General features: G+C 42.6%; 1 protein-coding gene across 2 annotated transcripts in view; it reads right to left on the bottom strand.

Moving 5' to 3' along the window:
- TLN2 (talin 2) overlaps positions 1-21,476 on the bottom strand; it is a 664,294-nt gene that overhangs the window by 265,119 nt on the left and 377,699 nt on the right. For both annotated transcript variants that reach the window (XM_038746479.1, XM_038746480.1), the window contains one exon: positions 21,018-21,103. The gene's annotated coding sequence lies outside the window, so the exon portion shown is untranslated. The remainder of the gene's footprint in view (positions 1-21,017; positions 21,104-21,476) is intronic.

Below are 21,476 nucleotides of genomic sequence, written 5' to 3'. Positions count from 1 at the left end.
TCAGTTCTAGCTCTCCTTCTATTCTCCCTCTACATACACTCCCTTGGAGAACTCATTCACTCATATAGCTTCAAATACCATCTCTGTGCAGAGGATTCCCAAATTCGCACATAGTAAGCTTTCAAAAAATATGATTGATTGACTGATTCCAAATAGAATGGACAGGTCAACTATCCCCAGTGCCTCTGCCTGGCAATCAGAGACGCAGACATGCCAGGCAGAGATGCCTGGCAGAGATGGCAGAATGGCCTAGTGCAAAGCATGGTCCTGGGAGTCAAGGAACCTGGGTTCCAATTCCAGTAGTGCCACTTGTATGCTGTGTGACCTTGGGCAAGTCACTTAACTTCTCTGTGCCTCAGCACCCTCAACTGAAAAATGGAAACTCAATACCTGTCCTCCCTCCTACTTAGACTGTGAACCCCGTGTGTTACAGGGACTGTGTCCAACAGGATGAGTCTGTATTTACCCCAGTGATGAGAGCAGTGCTTAATACATACTAAGCACTTAAAAGATAATAATAATAATGATGATGATGATAATAATAATAATAATAATAAGGAAATACTCCATGCCAGAGCACCCCCAGTTTCTCCCTCTCCATACAATCATTCTCTTTAAATTTCTCCTTCCCCATTTGTGGTTTTCAAAATCATTTCCCTGCAATCCCCATGAACTCTCTGACCCCATGAGCTACTGCCACACAAGAGCAAATATTGTAAAAGCAACACAGATGTCCTGTAAAGTTGAAAAGGGGTATAAATTTAGAAGCAATTTACATCACAACTGTAGTGGCCCAAAAAGCCTTAAGTCAAGAACTGCCTTGTATGCACTTTAGGGAGAGCACTGTTGGCAGTTAAGAACCATTGCCCCGAAAACAGCCAGAAACAGCATACTCTCATAGATAGAGCATGGGCCTGAGAATCAGAAGGACCTAATCGTTCGCCACTTGTCTGCTGTGTGACCTTGGGCAAGCCACATAACTTCTCTATGCCTCAATTACCTCATCTACAGAATGGGGATTACTCCTGTGAGCCTCAGGGACAATCCGATTAACTTGTATCTACTCCAGCACTTAGAACAGTGCCTTGCATACAGTAATCACTTAACAAATACAAATATGAAAAAAAATAGATAAAACAAAACTGCCCCATTTAGACTCCTCTCATGATGAAAAATGCCTGCCCTCAACTCCACACTCTCTAATGGCCACAATTTCTTTGGGCCCCTGTCCCTCCATTGATCGTGCACCATCCAAACCAACTCTGGATCACCTCCACAGTATCCTTCATCTGCTCTGATGCCTGTTTTGCCAGAGGTCCACTGGCAGACAACCAGGCACCGGGCCAACGTCAGGCAGTAACAAGTCATCCTCGCCGGCTAAATAAACCCACTCTCTCTTCTCCTCAGCAACACAACTCCTCCTCCATTTTGACTCCCATACTTCCACCAATTGATAAAGACCTGTAACTCCCTCTTGAAACTCCCAGCGACTCCAACTCTCCCATAATTCGCCCCAATGACCTGGCCAACTATTTGGATGAGAAAAGAAACCACCAGGCATGAGCACCTCAAAAACATCCCCTTATCCACTCATTAACTCTCTTCATCATCCTCATCCACCTCTTTTATACGTACTATATCGTCACCATGTGCCACATAACACAGAGGATTTAAGTATCCACAAGGATCCAAAAATGAGTTAAAAAACACCACTTTTCAATTTTACAGATTTTTTTTCAAACATTAAAGAGGACAAGGTCATCCTGTCAGTACCAGTTAATTCAAGTAAGTCACTTAGATAAAAACAAATGATCTTCGGGGGTCCATAACTAGGAGCAAAATATTTCTCATCTTCACCATCAGGGATACAACACTGCACTTTGAATGCTGCTTCACATGTTGAAATACCTTGGATAGAATAAGCCCCTGAGAATGAGGCGATATATCTGAATGCTTCCAATTAGGAACACACCCCCACATGTATTTAAGAGCCCAACTGTCTTCCAAAATTAATTTGCTGTGACCATAATTTTGAAAAAAGTTTCCGCTCAAGAAATTCTAATAGTCTGACTCACTCTTGCTTATTTCATGTGGTTGTTCCTCGCCTGCAGATGGAACTGAATAGAAAAACTCATACCACCACCATGACAAGAAACATTTGGGTACTTCAGTGGAAGTCTTTCCTATTTATGAGAATCTGAAATCCAAATCTTACACCTTATATCACAAAGAGGCCAGATTTCAGGTATTCAGGACCTAAGGCAAGCAATTTCACTGAATTCAGGGACAACACCCAGTGCCTGTGGACTAATTTAATCTTAAGATTGATTTGGTAATAATTGTCCCTTGGGGACAAGAGAGTGCCTTGATGAGAAGGGAGTGAGAAAACTCATTTCAAATGTCATGCTTGTCAAAGACAGGGCGGTATCCCAGAATTTGACCTGGGTACCTGTACAACCTACCTGAAAGTAATCTGACTTGCCATATTGGCTAACAAATTGAACGCTCTAGAAAGAACACAAGACCGGGAGTCAGAGGACCTGGGTTCTAATCCCACCTTCATCACTTGTCTTTGTGATCTCGGACAAGTCACTTTACTTCTCTATGCCTCGGTTACCTCATCTGTAAAATGGGGATTAAGACTGTGAACCCGGTGTGGTACATGGACTATGTCCAACCTGATTATCTTTTATCTGTCCCAGTGCTTAGTACAGTGCCTGAAACATAAGTGCTTAAAAGACCATATAAAAAACAATATTTGTGGGGAAGATGAATTTAGAGGAATGATTCCCCTCAAAATTAAGTAACAATAATAATAATTATGGCATCTGATAAGCACTTAATACATGCAAAGTACTGTACTAAGCACTGGAGTAAATATAAGATTGGCCACAGTTCTGTTACCACCTGAGGTTCACAGTTTAAAATGCATTAAGCCTAAAGATTAAATCGTATTTGGTATGTTAAGTGCATAAAGAGCATTAAAATGTATTAAATACTGGAACATCCAAACACATAAAGAAGCATGAAGTACTTTCAGTACAGTAAGGCTGAGGCAGAGATTGGGAAGTATAGTTGCCTCACACCTTGAGCAACAACACAATGTAACAATACTTTGTTATACCGTACTCTTCCAGCAGTGTGGCTCAGTGGAAAGAGCCCGGGCTTTGGAGTCAGAGGTCATGGGTTCAAATCCCGCCTACACCACATATCTGCTGTGTGACCTTGGAAAAGTCACTTAACTTCTCGGAGCCTCAGTTCCCTCATCTGTCAAATGGGGATGAAGACTGTGAGCCCCATGTGGGACAACCTGATCACCTTGTATCCCCCCCAGTGCTTAGAACAGTGCTTTGCACATAGTAAGCGCTTAACAAATGCCATCATCATTATTATTATTATTAGGTACAGTGTTCTCAATAAATATGACCACACACATGTGTACCACTACTGCTTCTTACAACAAATCTTGGGCTTGCACATGGTTATACCACAACAGCCTGGTGCAGGGGGAAGAATACATTCCCTAGTACTTCTATCATGCTGTATCCAAATTGTAAAAAGAAAACATGTTTAAGCAGAAATGAGTATCAGAATTGTTTCTCAGTCCCACCACTGAATGGTGTATGACCCTTGGGGATAAACTGGCCCATCATAGGAAATATCTTTCTAGAGATAAAAAGATTTTTAAATGGTATTTGTTAAGCGTTTATTACGTGTCCAACACTGCTCTAATCATCACTGGAGTAGGTACAAGTTAATTAGGTGGGGGGGGGGGGGGAGAGAGAGAGAGAGAGAGAGAGAGAGAGAGAGAGAGAACGAGCATGAACACTTAGGAACCTTGAACTGAAGGACCTATGTAAATGTGAGATGCAGAATCGAAGTTTTGTGGTTGTGCATATGACAAAAACCAGGAGGACAATGAGAAAATGGATGGTGACTCACCTACTGATTCTAAAAATTGTGGCTTTCAGGTGAAAGGAAGACAAAAATTTAATCTGCTGTCAGACTCATTATCCATTGTACTCCTGGCCCTCTGCCTGCAGTGATTCTGCAAAATCAAATCCAGTTCCAAAAATGCTTTACCATAAACAAAGAGCTACAGCTTCTGAGATAACTAGGACAGTGACGCATTGCCTTAAGTACTTCTCAGCATTTGTTGCCATAGTTCTGAAAAGGTTAAGGGTAATTGGCCAGTCAAGCGCCTTTGTCTTAGGCTGGCTTAAGAGTTCTATAGGGACCTTTGCTAGCTCTAGCCATTAGTACAATGAGCAAACAAGACTTCCTAGCAGCAGCAGTGTGTTATGTCAACTCGGGCTTACAGGATATTGATTCAAATTCAAGAAACCGGATAGAAAGAGCAGAGCCTCCTTTGAACACTGACACAGAGCAGTCAATCAACTAAAGTTCCCAATCATGAACGGGGTAGGCAGAAAGAGCTTGAGAGTCAAATGGCTACTGTGATGGACTGCCCCATTCACCCCTCTTGACTTCCAGTAACAGTAGTAGGTGACATCACTTGAGTTGGAGGATGAAACATTTTACCACTGAATATTTTAAGAGGATCAAGTAAACACCGTCAATGAGCAACACCCACTACTCTACATTATGGGAGCTCAATATCTATGACACTGGAGTCAGTGTTGCCTAGTAGGAAGAACGTGGGCCTGAGGATCAAGATGCCAGAGTTGCATTCCCAGCTCTGTCCCTGGCCTGCTATGAAGCTTTGGCCAAGTCACTTAATCTCTCTGAAATTCACCTATAAAATGGTGATATTACATAATAATAATAATTGTGGAAATTAAACGCTTACTTTGTGCTAACTTTGGGGCAGGTACAAGATAATCATGTCAGATAATCATGTCACTCAAAGCTAAAAGTGAGGGGTTGAACAGATATTTCATCTCCATTTTACAAATGAAGAAACTGAGGCACACAGAAGTTAAGTAAATTGCCCAAGGTCACACAGCATGCAAATACTAGGATTAGAACCCAGACCTCCTGACTTCCAAAACTGATCTCTTTCCACTCACACACAGTGCTTCTCTTAAGTGTCTTAATCTGTGGCCCAGAGTGGGACAGGTACTGGGTCCAATCTGATTCTCTTATATCTAGCCCAGAGCTTAGTAAGCACTTGATAAACACAACTACATGGAGAGGAGAAGAGAAGATAATAATAACACTAATACTTAATGCTTAAGAGAAGCAGTGTGGCTCAGTGGAAAGAGCAAGGGCTTTGGAGTCAGTGGTCATGGGTTCAAATCCCGGCCCTGCCAATTGTCAGCTGTGTGACCTTGGGCAAATCACTTAACTTCTCTGGGCCTCAGTTACCTCATCTGTAAAATGGGGGTTGACCGTGAGCCCCCCGTGGGACAACCTGATCACCTTGTGTCCCCCCAGTGCTTAGAACAGTGCTTTGCACATAGTAAGCGCTTAATAAATGCCATTATAAAATAAAAAAATAATAATACCAGCAATGATGGGATCAGTTAAGCACTTACTTTGTGCCAAGCACTGTACTACATACTGGGATAAATGCAAGATAATCAGGATGGACACAGTCCCTGTCCCAGATTGGGCTCCCAGTCTACGCAGGTGGGAGTAAAGATTAAATATCTGTTTTACAGATGAGCAAAGTTAAGTGACTTGCCCAAGATCACACAGTAAGCCACTGGCTTTGCAGGGATTAGAATCCAGGTCATCTGACTGCCACGCCTGTGCTTTTTCCACTAAGCCATGCTGCTTCCCATGATGGTGGACTCCGGGGAAAACAATACTAACGAGGCCGTTCTGAGGAGAGTTAATTGCAAAGCTAGCTTTGTTATGCTACATTTTAATTTAATTATAATGGGTCTAATGCATGGTCACTGAACACTTTCTATAAGCATTGCAGAAAGGTCAGGCTAAACTAGAGAAGTAGCTGCTAGACCCTAAAATCCCAACTCAGTCCCAGTTCCTTACAGAACAGGCAGTCTCTTAAATTTTCACCTTGTCACTTCAATATGCAGATATGATTCACACATGGTGAACTCTTCATTTATTATTCCCCAGAACTTGTCTTAAAGCTTTGGATGAGATGCTGTCAGTTAGTAGGCATCTTAAAATCACTCTCCCCCAGTTAAGTTCCCTTCTCCATGAGTCACTTAACTTCTCAGTGACTCAGTTACTTCATCTGTAAACTGGGGATTGACTGTAAACCTCTATGTGAAGGAGGGACTGTGTCTAACCTACTTATCTTGGATCTACTCCAGGGCTTAGCACAGTGCCTGGCACATAGTAAGCACTTAACAAATACCATTAAAAAAAATAATCAAGTGCTGCTGCTACACCCAGAAAACCCAAAGTGGTAAGGCAAAATGCAACTTATGAAGCTAGATTACTACCAACCATTTTACAGTTGAGATGGCCAAGTGTCTTAGAACATTTCATTGAAATCCTCACAACAGTTCTTGACACACACCACCCCCACCTTATCGCACCCCCTGCCCAGAAAGCCCATATCAAGTCAACAGAGGTCAAGGGAGAAGACACCCTAATACGAAATCATGACTTCATGTACAGCTGGGCCATGATATCACCACAAAGGGAAGGTGGTGGAGTTTTTCCACCTAGGTCATTAACAGATGGGAGTAATTGGTTACCACCAGAAGAGCACTAGGTACTACAGTCCTGGGTATCTCTGCAGCTACAGAGAGTGATGGAGTGACAGAAGTAATCTTCCAATTCCTAACAAAAATATCAGCCTAGAAGATCTTAAGTCGGTGGGGATAGGTGGAGCAATGTGTCTGTTGTACTTTTATACTGTACTCTCCCAAGTGCTTAGTACAGTGCTCTGCATGCAGTAAGTGCTCAATAATACAATTGACTGGTTGACTGACAAGAGCAGAGAGAAAGGGGGGGGGGAACAGCACAACACTAAGCAATCTGTTAATAATAATAATATTAGTATTTGTTAAGCATTTAGTATGTGCCAGGCACTGTACTAAGCGCTTGGGTAGATACAACAGAATCAGTTGGACACAAACTGCTTTTTTTATTGTGTTGCTTACGGTGTGTCAGGTACTGTACTAATTGCTGGGGTAGATGCAAGCTAATCAGTGTGTCCCACATGGGGCTCTTGGTCTAAATCCCCATTTAACAGATGAGGAAACTGAAGCACAAAGAAGTTAAGTGACTTGCCCAACGTCACACGGCAGACAAGTGGCAGAGCCAGGATGAGAACCCAGGTTCTCTGCCTTCCAGCCCCATGCTCTTTCCGCTAGGCCAGGCTGCTTTTCAACATGAAAGAAACAGCAGCACCAGGAAGGAAATGACCCAGCAAAGCAAAGATATAAATTATTTACGGAGACAATACAGCCCTAATGGAACCAGAAAGAGACTAGGAGACTGGCAACCAGATTATCTTCCCGGCTCTGCCGGTGTCCTGTTGCGAGAACTTTGTGAAGCCGTTTAACCTTCTTCCTCCTCCACATCGTCAATAGTATTTGAGTGTTTACTCTGTGCAAGTACTGCGTACACTGTGCATTTTACTGAACTGTCTACTGTGTACTAAGCGCTTGGAAAGAGTACAATACAACAGAGTTGGTAGACACATTTCCTGCCCACAATGAGTTTAGAGTCTAGAGGGGGAGACAGACATTGATATAAATATTTTTACACTTCCTGCACCTCAGTTCTATCATCTGCAAAATGGGGATAATAATAATAACAATAATGGTATTTATTAAGTGCCTACTATGTGCAAAGCACTTTTCTAAGTGCTGGGGAGGTTACAAGGTGATTAGGTTGTTCCATGGGGGGCTCACAGTCTTAATCCCCATTTTACAGATGAGGTAACTGAGGCACAGAGAAGTGAAGTGACTTGCCCAAAGTCACACAGCTGGCAATCGGCAGAGCTGGGATTTGAACCCATGACCTCTGATTCCCAAGCCCGAGCCAATCCATTGAGCCACGCTGCTTCTCATGTACATGAGTGCTGCGGGGCTGGGCCGGGGGCAATAAATAAAGGAAGAAAGTCAAGGAGATGCAGAAGGAAGCAGGTAAAGAGAAAATGAGGGCTGTAAGGGAAGGATTCTTGGAGAAGATGTGCCTTCAATATGGCTTTGAAGGTTGGGAGGGCAACGGTTTGTTTTATACACTGTTGGGGAGGGACTGTCTCTATATGTTGCCAACTTGTACTTCCCAAGCGCTTAGTACAGTGCTCTGCACACAGTAAGCGCTCAATAAATATGATTGATTGATATGAAACGGAGGGTGTTCCAGGCCAGAGGCAGGATGTAGGCGACAGGGTGGTTGTGAGACAGACAAAATCGACGTACAGTGAAAAGGTTGGCATTAGAGGAACGAAGTGTGTAGGCTCAGTTGTAGTTGGAGAGTAGTGAGGCGAGGTACGAGGAGGCAAATGCAAAGTGATTGAGTGCTTTAAAGCTGATGGTAAGGAGTTTTTGTTTGATGAGGAGGTAGACGGGAAACCCCTGGAGGTTCTTGAGGATTGGGGAAACCTGGGCTGAATGTGTAGAGAAATGATCTGGGCAGCAGAGTGATGTATGGACTGGAGTGGGGAGAGAGGAGGCAGGGAGGTCAGCAAGGAGGCTGAAACAGTAAACAAGATAGGATAGGATACGTGCTTGGATTAATGTGGAAAATGCCTGGGTTAACGTGGTAAATCCATGGATTAACCAACTTGAGCCATATCAACCCTTCAGCTAATTCTAGTACTTAGAAATTATTTACACCCTTCTTAGGCATTCAAGTATTTCTGCTCAATTTATTTATTTTTATCATTCTAATTGAAAATGTTTTTTTCATTTGCCTCTCCTGCTACAGTGAAAGCACCTTGTGTGGGCACGAAGCATGTCGCTTCATTATTCTGTACTTTCTAAGAGCCTAATATAGTGCACAGCAGCTACTGAAAGTACGACTACTAAAGGGAGGGTTAAAATCAGGACATGATGGTTAATGATAATTCAAGAGCTGTTAGTAGTCCAGAAAAGGGTCCTGGGGTGAATATCTAATAACCAAAATTATCTGAATTTTAGAGCTCAATAAGGCCAATTCCAAGAAATTGAGTGTTTTGCTCTGGTTCTCCATGTCTTCAGAATTGATCTGGGCTCTTCCCCTTTCAGTACAGACAAGAGTGCCAAGGCATAATTTCTGCTTGCAAATGTGCCTGCTAAGAGGTCTGAACACAAAAAATAGTGCTCTAACTTTAAGTAAATTACTGTTGTTGTCTAAGCCTGTCTTCTGCTAGTCACTTGCTTGAGTTTTCACTACTGTCATATATGCCACTTTTGAATCCCATATCCATATTTTCCATGGACAAAACCGTTGTACGAAAGAATTTCCAAGAAACCAGATTCACGCTCCGAGTTCAAATAAACGCTTAAGGAAACAGCACTGCCTAGTAGATAAAGGACAGGTCTGGCAGTCTGAAGAACCTGGGTTCTAATTCGGGCTCTGCCATTTGTTTGCTGTGTGCCCTTGGGAACATCACAAATTCTCTGTGCCTCAGTTACATTATCCGTAAAATAGGGATTAAGACTGAGAGACCCTTGTGGGACATGGACTATGTCCAACCTGATTAGTTTGTAACTACCCCAATGCTTAGTACAGTGGCTGGTACATAGTAAGTGCTTAGCAAATATTAAAAAAAATGGACCCCAAAGACAAAAAAGGCAAGGAAAACATGTTGTGTAGAAATTTCTGAACTACCAGTAGTGGATTACCAGAAGTGGATTTTTACTCTTACAGAAAGACAGTCTGTTAAAATTTTGAGCAGACAACAGTTTTGATGAAGAGAGAAAAATCCTGTTGTTTTGTTCATACAAGTCCTAATCACTGTAACTATTTTGATGGGGATAAAAGCATTGAACTTTAAAATTAAGTTCTCTTGCTTGTAGAATTCCATACAAGGCATGAAGTGTTTACCCTTATAAATCAAAGGTAAATAAACCTAATTTATTTCAAATGCTACTTACAGGACACACGGTTAGGGGCATCAATATTATCCACCATACCCATCCAATGTTAAACCTGAACCTAGAGAGCAAATTTCCTCATACATAAACATAAGATCACTTGACCCACTTTTAAAAAGGCATCCAGATCCCTGTTGTCTGCATTAATCTGCAGTGACATTTCAGGAGTTGCTTAAAAAAATCCTAGCATATGAAAAATGCATTTTTCCTCTTGCATCATTTTCTATTTTACTCCTAATACCTGACACTCAAAAAGCACTTCTGCAGATAGAGTTACGGTGTGTGTGTGTGTGGGGGGGGATAACTTTAGTCTGATTTCAGTCTCGGATATTTTTCTTTTTTACTCCATTTTCCAGAAGTTTGTTTTCCAAAGACACTATCAGGCTTCCTCAAGTTTGGGAAAATACATTTTTGCAGTAAATTTTGTGAGACTAGACCTAATGAAATGTCACACTGTGCATCAAGCAATCAGTGATATTTAATGAGCACTTACTAGGTGAAGAGCACTGTAATGAGCACTTGGGAGAGTACACTAGAGCAAGTAACATACAATAGAGTAATGAACATCGTCAGAGCAGCGTCAAAATACTGCATAAGAAGTATAGTGCTAAAATAACTTTGAGACAGGCTCTGGACCTGAAGCATTTTTAGTCTGAGTTAGGAAGCCCAGAGGACAAACTGTTCAAGTACCTGATGCACTAGAGGGATTGGGGTTGGGAAAGGGGCCTTAGACTGTAAGCCCGCTGTTGGGTAGGGACCATCTCTATATGTTGCCAACTTGTACTTCCCAAGCGCTTAGTACAGTGTTCTGCACACAGTAAATGCTCAATAAATACGACTGAATGAATGAATGAATTCATTAGTTCTATTTTTATCGTGTCATTCTCCCAAAGAACTAAGCCTACATAGCAACGAGGTACAAGGCACCCCATTTATTTCTGAACTTGCTATGCTTTGGGGGTGAGAATCCCCAAAAATGCTTCCGGGAAGAAGTAAATTCTTCAAGGTTGAAGCAAGCTTGAAGAAGGAGAAAGAAACATTTGTCAGGTGGCTCATGGAAAATTTCAGGAATACGAGAGCAATATTTGACAGTAGATAATGATCAGGACATTGGTTAAATGCTTACTATGTGCCAAGCATTGAAATGAACATTGGGGTAGACACAAGGATAAATTGCTCAGACACAGTCCCTGTCCCACATGGACCTCACAGTCTAAGGGGAAGGGAAAACAGCCTTATTTTACAGAGGAGGAAACTAAGCCTCTGAGAAGTAGGTGAGTTCTCCAAGATCAATAAGCAGACAAGTGGCAGAGGTAGGATTAGAACACAGGTCTCCAGAGTCCCAGTCCCGTGCTCTTTCCACTAGGCCATGCTGCTTCTGGCCTCAATTGATCAATGGCATTTACTGAGTGCTTACTATGTGCAGAGAACTGTAAGAGCTTGGTAGAGTACAGTACAACAGAATTGGAAGAAATGTTTGTGCACTGTGCACTGAGCAGACAATTAAAACCACACTGACCAGTAACAGGACTATTGATGAAAATGAAGGTTAAAGTCTGTGTCTCTGCCCCTGAGAAAAAATTATGACCCCACTAAATCAACGAATGCCCAAATCTCCTGATTGAGCTGTTAGTGGCCCAGAGAAAGGTCCAACCTTGAATCCTCTCCAGACCACAATGCTCCATATGCTATGCATGCTCAGTGAACGTTCAATAAATACAGACATGCCAATCTTACTGAATTCATGCTGAATTCAAACTTCTATTGTGTACAAGAGAATTCAGTAAAGGGCAGGGATGATGAAGCATGACAAATTTGCCTTTTCACGGGGCTGGGCGCGCTGCAGTTGCATTAAACTTTCTGGAGGCAATAGAAGGGTGGTGTGGGGGGCTGGTTCTAGACTTCCTGGAGCCTCACATTCTAATCCTGGCATAGCTGAGCCACCCTATCATTCCACAGAGAGAGGTAGATTGAGAACAATGCAGTTCATTGGGAGGAATCTTCAGGATCAAGTTTAAAATACACCATGTTTATATGCGCACTGAGAGTCATATGCCATGCCTTTGGAGGCAATATGGTCCTGTACAATTATATCTGTCTTTCTGGGTTTGGACCCGTCTTAGTGACTTGGCTGGAAAACCTAGAAAGCTTTTTGAAATCAATTCACCCCTATGAAGACTAGTGCATTCATAACACATGGATTCTCTTCTGCCATATTTACGCTGGTTTTCATTAAACCTGTGTTCCTAATCGGAACATCATTCCTGAAGAGTCACACTAAACACCTCATTCATTACAAATGGCTAGGGATCATCCGCAAAAATAGTAATCATTATTGCGGTAATTCTTAAGCACTTCACTCTCTGCCAAGCCTTATCCTAAGCGCTCTGTACATAATCAGGTCAGACATAGTCCCTGTCCCATATGTACCTCACAATCTACGGGAAAGAGACAACAGGTATTCCATCGCCATTTTACAGATGAGGAAACTGAGGCACTGAGGAGTTAAGGGACTTGCCCAAGGTCACAGCAAGCAAGTGGCACTGCTGGCATTAGAACCCAGGACCCCTCTTCCCCAGGCCTGTGATCTTTCCAGGACGCCACACTGCTCCCAACAAGATTGCAAGCGGGACACCTTAAGGTTGAATGGTTCCCTTAACTAAAACCAATGATAAAGATGTTTTACAATTCCCTCCACAGCATTCTTAGCTACTGATTGGTGAATTCTGAGTGAATCATTCACTAAATGATGCAAAGGGCGAGCAATGCAACTCTAGGGAACTGGCTCATAACACAACCGGCTAGCAATTCTTTGATGGCATCTAATTTCTAGGTAATTAGTACAGTGGACACTAATGTGGACACCAATTCAATTAGCCACATGTACACGGACTTTTTGGCACCTTTGTGTCACTACAACAAACTCAACTGCAAGAAAATGGAAATTGAAATTCTACTGTGTTACATGTTTTCTTTAGTTTGCCAAATGCCACTTTATATGTGAAAAAACAAGCAAATCAGCTTGAGAGAACCTCTAATGCAATTATCTATAAATCACTGGAGAGGCAAATGTCTAGGAGATTTACACACACTGTCAAGGCACTGAAGCATATCACTTGATCACATTTGAGTGCTTACCATGTGCAGAGCACTGTTGTAAGCATTTGGGAGAGTATAGGACAGTTGGCGGACCCATTCCTTTACCACAATACTGAACTCTGAGTACAGCTTATTTTTTGTTCATTTTTTGTAATAGTAGTAGTAGTAGTAGTAGTAATAATGATTCCGGTATTTGTTAAGTGCTAATTGTGTGCCAGGCACTGTACTAAGCGCTGGAGTGGATAGAAGTGAATCAGGTTGGACACAGCCCCTGTCCCACATGGGGCTCACAGTCTTAATACCCATTTTACAGATGAGGGAACCGAGACACAGAGAAGTGAAGTGACTTCCCCAAGGTCACACAACAGGCAAGTGGCGGAGCAGGGATTAGAACCCACGACCTTCTGGCTCCAAGACCACTGCTCTCTCCGCAACATAGTAGTTTTTAAAGTGTTTACTGTGAGCAGAGCACCGTGCTAAGGGCTGGGAATGAACACACAGGTCGGAATGGTTCATAGTCCCTGAACTCAGAGGGCTCATGCTGAATTAAATAACCACTAGCACCTTTCTGCTGCCAACCATGCTGTCATAATATTAGTTGCCCTCAATCAATCAGCATTCATATTGAGTGACAGTTCTACGTGCTTAGGAGAGCACAACAGAAGCAAAATACATATATTCCCTGCACTCAAAAGTTTACAATGTAATGGAGATTAACAAAAAATGATTTATAAATAGAGCCAGAGATGAATAAAATATAAAATTAAAATTTTTATATATATTTGAATAAAGTTGCACTGCTCACTCTTTGCATCATGTAGTGAATGATTCACTCAGAATTCATAACTGGTAGCTAAGAGTTCTGTGGAGGGAATTAACATTGGTCCTGGATAAGGGAAGGATTCAACCTTGAATAAAATACTTATTAAATATATAATAATTTAAATATATATAAATGTAATAATATTTAAATAAAACATAGGGGTCTGAATGGAATCCTTTCAGACACTGAAAACCTCAACACAAATGGTCAGTTCGTAGCCTAGTGGATAAAGCACAGGCTTGAGAGTCAGAAAGACCTGAGTTCTAATCCTCACTATAGCCCTTGTCCGCTATGTGACCTTAGGCAAGAACATCACTTCTCCGGGCCTCTGTTACAACATCTAAAAAATGGGGATTAAGACTGAGAGGCCCGTGTGGGACGTGGACTTTGCCCAACCTGATTAGTTTGAATCTACTCCGCGCTTACAACAGTGCTGAACAAATGCCATCGTTATTATACCACACATTGAGATGGGTCATAAGAATAACAATCATAATGGTGGTATTTTTTAAAGCCTTATTATGTACCAGGCACTTTAATAAGACCTGGGGTAGTTACGAGATAATCAGATTGGACACAATCCATGTCCCACTCAATCCCATTTCACACTGTTATCTCCTTGTGGGCAAGGGACATATCTGTCAACTCTGCTATACTGTACTCTCCCAAGCGCTTAGTACAGTGCTATGCACACAGTAAGCACCCAATAAATACCACTATCTGAATGACTAGGAACTCCTTTTACTCCAGTGTTCTTCACAGCACTTTGCAGACAGTCAGCAGCGGCAATGGCCCCTTGGTTCATCATCATCATCATCATCAATTGTATTTATTGAGCGCTTACTGTGTGCAGAGCACTGTACTAAGCGCTTGGGAAGTACAAGTTGGCAACATATAGAGACAGTCCCTACCCAGCAGTGGGCTCACAGTCGAAGCAACTTGTCTTGGGCTGCGCAGCTGGGGCCTCGCTGCTCCCACCACCACCTGGGGAAAGCAGCAATGAAGGGCTTGGGACCTGGCCCGCTCTGGTCTGGATCAAAACCCAACTCCCTTAGAAAAGCAGCGTGGCTCAGTGGAAAGAGCACTGGCTTTGGAGTCAGAGGTCATGGGTTCAAATCCCGGCTCTGCCAATTGTCAGCTATGTGACTTTGGGCAAGTCACTTCACTTCTCTGTGCCTGAGTTACCTCATCTGTAAAATGAGGATTAAGACTGTGAGCCCCACGTGGGTCAACCTGATCACCCTGTAACTTTCCCAGTGCTTAGAACTGTGCTGTGCACATAGTAAGCGCTTAATAAATGCCATCATTACCTGGACTCCACTGGCCAAACCTGGGACCGGACAGTGAGGCAAGCCATTTTCCACTGGTTGGTTACAGTGCTCTCCTCTCACTTGCCTAAACCCTCCTTTCCTCTTCTCCCACTCCCTTCTGCATCGCCCTGACTTGCTCCTTTTATTCACCCCTCCTCCCAGCCTGAACACTACTTATGTACATATCTATAATTTATTTATTTATATTAAGGTCTGTCTCCCCCTCTAGACTGTAAGCTTGTTGTGGGCAAGGAATGTGTCTGTTGATTATTATGTTGTACTCTCCCAAGTGCTTAGTACAGTGTTCTGCACACAGTAAGCACTCAATAAAAATGATAACTTCTATCTCCTTCTGGTTCCAATGGCCCAACACCCTGTTTGGCTCCATGCCACGGAGGCCCCCCCTAGACCCACTGAGGCAGCCTGCTGGAATTGAGCCCTGCGACACCACCACCATACTTCGGGGCCATGGGAGTGCTTGGTCCAGAAACACGAAAAATTATTCCAAAAAAGAAGGGAAAGGGGAACAACAACAAGGGAAATGGAAGGGAGAGGGCAGGGGAGTGACTGAAGAAAGCTCCTGGGAGAAAACCCAGAGTGTTAGGAAGCTCACGTTCACCTTCCTCCAGCTCAGAAAGTTGGAAAAATCCAGGAATCCCAAAGTTTTGGAGATGAATCTTTCCTCAATTCCTGGATGTTGCTTATAGTAGTGGGGCTGTGGAGAAAGCTGGGTCCCATTTCAAGCCAACAAGGGAGCTCGCAAAAGAGGCCCAGGATGTCAGGCCAAGTTTAGAGGTCAGAATGCAGACTGTAAGCTCACTGTGGGCAAGGAATGTGTCTGGTTATTGTTATACTCTCTCACAGGCACACAGAAAGTGCTCAATAAATATGATTGAATGAATGAAGAAGCAGGACTCAGAAATTTCCTCCTTTTCTAGAGGCTTTGGATTCAGGTAAAAGTGAGTGCGTTGTTGGGTAGGGATTGTCTCTATCTGTTGCCAAACCGTGCTTTCCAAGTGCTTAGTCACGTGCTCTACACACAGTAAGCGCTCAATAAATACGATTGAATGAATAGGCAGGATTTAAAAAAAAAAAATCAATGCCCCAGAGAGTCCAAAGTCAAGGGTGCAAGAGGGGATGGCCAAAGTCTCATTTCTGATCCTTGGGTGGCATCTGTAAAATGGGGATTAGGACTGCGAGGCCCACGTGGGACAATGTGATTACCTTTTATCTACCCCAGTGCTTAGAACAGTGCTTGGTACATAGTAAGCACTTAACAAATACCATAATCACTATTATTATTATTATTCTCAAGAGGAAAATATCAATTATTCAATTATTAAGTTTTCAGGCAACTGGAAATTTGGAAAATAAGAAAAAACCTGAGCTAACAGAAAATTGGGATCACCAACATTCCTGGCATGCAAGAATTTGCTACATTTTTAGCACAACACAGCTGGAATTTTCTAAATGTGGCCATGGTGGGCATCAAAAATTAATGCATCTCTAATACTGTCTTACTCCCAGAAAGCAGTTCATTCCCCTAGAACAATAAGTCATCCGTTAATGACATCTGTTAATGACTCAGAACCACAGCAATGGTAATGGCCATGATGATGAGGAGGATTACTATTCTGTCAAAATCTAGTCTCAGTCTGGATAACAAAATTATGGCCCCATGAGATAAGTATGCCCTAGGAGAAATATACAGGATTAATTTGTCACCTGGAAAGTGAATTGGTTAAAGGCTGCCAAGAGTTGTTCAGGGTTTGCACAACTGCTAACAAATAGCTCATTTAACTGTAGTGATGGGAAATCCAGCCATAAGATTTGGGGTTGCAGAAGAGAAGGTAGACTTGATAGGGTATATATACGACCTGAAAGAAGAGTAGAACTAATGGAGTGCCCAAGGCAAGATCACCAGAGACACCGCAAGCACGAGGAAAACAGAGAGGGAGGGAATGAGGATGGGAAGGAAGGAGGGCATGGAAACATGTTTGCCATCTGTTTTAAGGGAGGATTTCTACACAATCACAATCTTCCATTAGACTGATTTCTGAGAATGTGGAAAAGCAGCAGCCCAAATTTAAGGCTCAGACCCTAGGTTTTTTGTTGGTTGGTTTGTTTTGACATGACAGTGGTCTGGGTTTGTTTCTATCAAATCCCCAGAGACATAAGGAACAGACAAAAGCCCCAGATTCTCACTCAGAAGCCTAAACTTCAAGCAAAAGTGTGGACTGTAAAGGTAGAAGCAGCATGGCACAGTGGAAAGAGCCTGGGCTTTGGAGTCAGAGGTCATGGGATCGAATCTCAGCCCCACCACTTGTCAGCTGTGTGACTTTGGGCAAGTCACTTCACTTCTCTGGGCCTCAGTTCCCTCATCTGGAAAATGGGGATTAAGTCTGTGAGCCCCACGTGGGACAACTTGATTACCTTGTATCTACCCCAGTGCTTAGAACAGTGCCTTGCACATAGTAAGTGCTTAATAAATGCCATTATTATTAATTATTATTATTATTAAGGTAGATCATTCTGAGACAAGTTTATCCACTAGCCAAGTCTGTGTGGAGGAGAGTTTTTACACAGTGACTGCCTTCTGGCAAGTTGGAGCAGGGAGCGTGGCTTGGCACCTGGACCCAAGTGATCTGAGGATTTGGAGCCTGGTCTGTCCCTCCCAGGAGCACTGCTTACTATTTCAGTGCCAACACCCCTCTTTGCATTTAGTCCCAAGTATACAAGAGCAATGCTGTGCCCAAAGTAGGTGTGCGATGTGAGGAAAAATAATAACTCAAATAATAACAGATCTGAATCTCTCTGCATTTAAAAGGTAATTGTCACTAACAATAGCTATAGTTTCTCAGAGAAGCAGCTTTATTTATTGGAAAGAGCACAGGCCTGGGTGTCAGGGGACCTGAGTTCTAATCCTGGTTTCACCACCTGCTTGTTGTGACGCCTACAGCAATGTGGAATTGCCAAAGGTCACACAGCAGATGAGTGGCAGAGGTGGGATTAGAACCCAGGTCCTTCTGTCTCTCAGGCCCATGCTCTATTCACTAGACCACACTGCCTTTCTGTCACTCCCTGTGGACTGTAAACTCACTGTGGGCAGGGAATAAGTCTGCCAACTCTGTTGTATACTCTCCCAAAGCACTTAGTACAGTTCTCTGCAAATGGTAAGTGCTCAATATGATTTGATTGATTGAACCCTTAGGATGGGTGCGTCTCCATTGCCTTTCCACACAGATTTAGACTGTGAGGCCCCAAAGAGGTGTGGACCATGTCACATTTCCATCTGTGCATTCTCTCCCGGCACCTGGTAAGTGCTTAATAAATACAATTACTATTACTACTACTACTACTACTACTACCACTACTACATTATGCAATTTACCTTGCTTTTACCCCTTTGGAAAATTGGCTTCTCCACTGGCTTGTGTAGGGATTCCTAAGCTCCGTTCTTTTGAAACAGAAAGGGTGCCACAAGTAGAAGCAGCACAGGAGCCAGTGCAGGCTCAAGCCAAGAGCAGATGTCCTCTGAACGGAGAGGCACAGATGGAGCTTAGTGGAAAGAGCATGGGCTTGGGAGACAGAGGATGTGGGTTCTAATCCCGCCCCGCCACTTGTCTGCTATGTGACCTTGGGCAAGCCACTTGACTTCTCTGTGCCTCAGTTACCTCATCTGTAAAATGGGGATTAAGACTGTGAGTTTCACGTGGGACAACCTGATTATCTTGTATCTACTCCAGTGCTTAGAACAGTGCGTGGCACATAGTAAGCACTTAAGTACCATAATAATAATAATTATTATTATATATAATATAATAACATAATTATAATAAATATTATTATTATTAGTACTTCTCCACATTCTGGCTAGAGCACAGTACAGGAATGAAAGGATGTTCATCCGTGAGAGAGGCCCTTGTTAGGATGCAGGACACTGTGGAGTAGGAAGAATTGTTTTCTGCCCAGGCGACTGGAACAGGAGAACGGTCTAATTCAAATTTTCCACAACAGAGGATTTTTCAAGGACACGACCCCCTCATTGTATGAGAACTAGGGGGAGACTAAACAGTCCAAACAGCTGGAGGAATCACAAAACCTTGTAGAGAAATTATTTCACAGCTAGTACACATTACGGGGCAGACTGGGTCTTTGCACTCAATCAATCAATCAAGAGCATTTATTATGTGCATATTGTGTGCAGACCACTGTAGTAAGATCTTGAGAGAGTACAGTATATCGAGCTGGTAGACACTTTTTCTGCCCACTCTTCCTTCAACACACTGGGATCTCTGAAGCTTCAATTAGCAGTTCCATTGTGAAGTAGGCACACAGAAAAAGTTGGGCTAAGGATAGGACGGCACTTTCATTGGAAAGCCCAGCTTCAAATCACTCAGTTGCAAGTCACTAAGCAAGGCTTTTTAAACTGTCTAAAAATTTTCATCACTCATCTCTGCCTGATTTCATTCAAATTTTCCAATGTTAATCCAAAACTTGACCTCCAAAAGTCACTGACACATTTCTACTCCACTAATTCAGTCATTCTGTTACATACGTGTCCAGATCCCCTCTAGGCTAAAGGGCTTTCTCAGCTTGGACAGGAGGACTCTAACTTAGTATAAATCAAATTAAGAAACTGACTACACCTTTAAAACTGTCAAGAATTGTTTAGTTAGATTTTCTGAAGTTACTTTACTTTGGGAGAATTACTTTTAATTTCTTGCTGGATAAACCGGGATCGGAAGAAACCTTCTACCAGCAAATCAGCGCAGCAATAACCTTCTAGCAGAAGAGGAAATGGGCCAGATAAAGATAGGTATTGAATCCTTCATTTCTAATCAATAGTAGTGGCTAAGGGGACAAAACCCTCCCAAGAGGCATCCTGAAGATGGAATGATAAACCCACCCAAGCTAAACTGACTTCTGCATAACACGGAGCTTCTTTTTAAGGGAGCTTTAGAGAGAACCAATGCTCTCCAAGGTATGGGGACAAAGGTACAGTCAGCTCTCCTATAACTTTACTTACTTTCCTGGAAGGCTGGGATTTTGCCATGACATCTTTAAACTGCACTGAAAAACGTCTCAGAGGATTATGAACCTTACAAAAGGGAAATGGGGAAGGCGAGAGGGTATATTACAAAGAGCACCATAACACATGCTTTCCGTAGCCAGCTTAGATAGACTATGGCTCAAGTATTAGGGATTGCTTTTCTCATAAAAAGAACCTGCTCTGGGTCCAAAACGACCAATGCTGACATAGAAATCTCTGTACATGTGGCACCAGTCAAGGTGTGCAAGGAATGTGCAATTATTTCATAACTTAAGATTCTTCCAGAACACAACACGCCTGTGTCGGCAGAACACCCCTGATAGCTTCCAGTATTATTCCACAAACTGTACAAACATGTGCATGATTTTTTGAACAAGCCCGGAATTAGACATCGCTCATTCAGTAAATTAAAACCAAACATGAGATATTAAGTCTATACCTACCTCCTCAAATGGAATTATTTATCTTCCTATTCCTGGAAGGCTGGGATTTTGCACTGAAAAGTTAAGAACCTTGTGAAGGAGAGAGGGCACAGTAACATGTGGGAGACCAAGAAACCTCTGCAGAGTGTTGGCCAGGGAGAGCTGATCAAAGTTCGCTATTGGATCAGCCCCACCTTATGAAATTGAAAACTCCTTGCCAAGTTTAGTACAATGCAAATGGGCTGCAACTGTCCCTCTGTAGAAATCACCACGGCAAACAACTGGCAATATCCCCCCCTCAAAAAAAAATCCCAGTTATTTAAAAAAAATTCTTACCTGTATTATGAGGGCATTTAAAGAATTAGATTCTCCGATTCTCTGATAGGGTCCTTAATCATCTAGAAGGTTCGCAGCAGCCATGCCTATAACATTAAGAGAGAGACCACTGAAAACCAATATGCTTATTCAAGTGTCAGGACATCTTCAATTCTTAAACAGCTCACTGCTCTTAAATTCTGTTTCTTCCTCCCTACCATGTATGGGAGGAAATAACTCCGGAAACAATGAGCTCCCATCTCAGCAGTTGAGTGGGAATCTGCTTCACTGACAGGGAATAAAAATCCCAAGATACTCATTTCAGTTACCAAAATTATGTTACTCCTGGCACAAAGGCAAAATATAATTTCTTCTCAGTATGCTGGGAAAGTAAGTTAACTTGGGGTTATTTGAGAAGGAAGAATGAGATCTTTCTCCTTTTTCTCCTCTTCCCCTCCTCCTCCCAAAATAAAGTTTCAC

This window comes from Tachyglossus aculeatus, chromosome 5, assembly GCF_015852505.1.
Source record: "Tachyglossus aculeatus isolate mTacAcu1 chromosome 5, mTacAcu1.pri, whole genome shotgun sequence".
NCBI classification, from domain to species: Eukaryota; Metazoa; Chordata; class Mammalia; order Monotremata; family Tachyglossidae; genus Tachyglossus; species Tachyglossus aculeatus.
Note: the sequence above shows the minus strand (reverse complement) of the source record. Positions and strands in the feature narration are given on the sequence as shown.